This window comes from Etheostoma spectabile, unplaced genomic scaffold (assembly GCF_008692095.1).
Source record: "Etheostoma spectabile isolate EspeVRDwgs_2016 unplaced genomic scaffold, UIUC_Espe_1.0 scaffold517, whole genome shotgun sequence".
Lineage (NCBI taxonomy): Eukaryota > Metazoa > Chordata > Actinopteri > Perciformes > Percidae > Etheostoma > Etheostoma spectabile.
The window spans coordinates 194,310-194,567 of record NW_022605625.1 but is presented as its reverse complement, the minus strand read 5'-3'; the positions used below and the strand labels follow the sequence as shown (position 1 = coordinate 194,567).

General features: G+C 28.3%; 1 protein-coding gene across 1 annotated transcript in view; it reads right to left on the bottom strand.

The window, feature by feature from the left end:
- Positions 1 to 258, bottom strand: part of LOC116686864 (voltage-dependent calcium channel subunit alpha-2/delta-4) — a 158,488-nt gene that overhangs the window by 22,110 nt on the left and 136,120 nt on the right. The window lies entirely within an intron of this gene.

Here is a 258-nt window from a genome sequence, read left to right as displayed (position 1 = left end):
AAAAAAAAAAAAAATGTTGAAGTACAGTAAGTTGAAAAAAAATCATAAAGTCATAGTATAGTATCTCGAAAAAAGTCATAAAAAAGTCATGGTAAAAAAATCAGTGTAATGTGTCAAAAAAAGACAACAAAAATAGCATAGGATTACAAAAAAATCATTAAAAAAAGCATAAAATAGAATAAAAAGTCATAGGCAAGGAGAGGCAGCTTTATCTGTAGAGCACATTTCAGCAACAGGGCGATTCAAAGAGCTTTACAC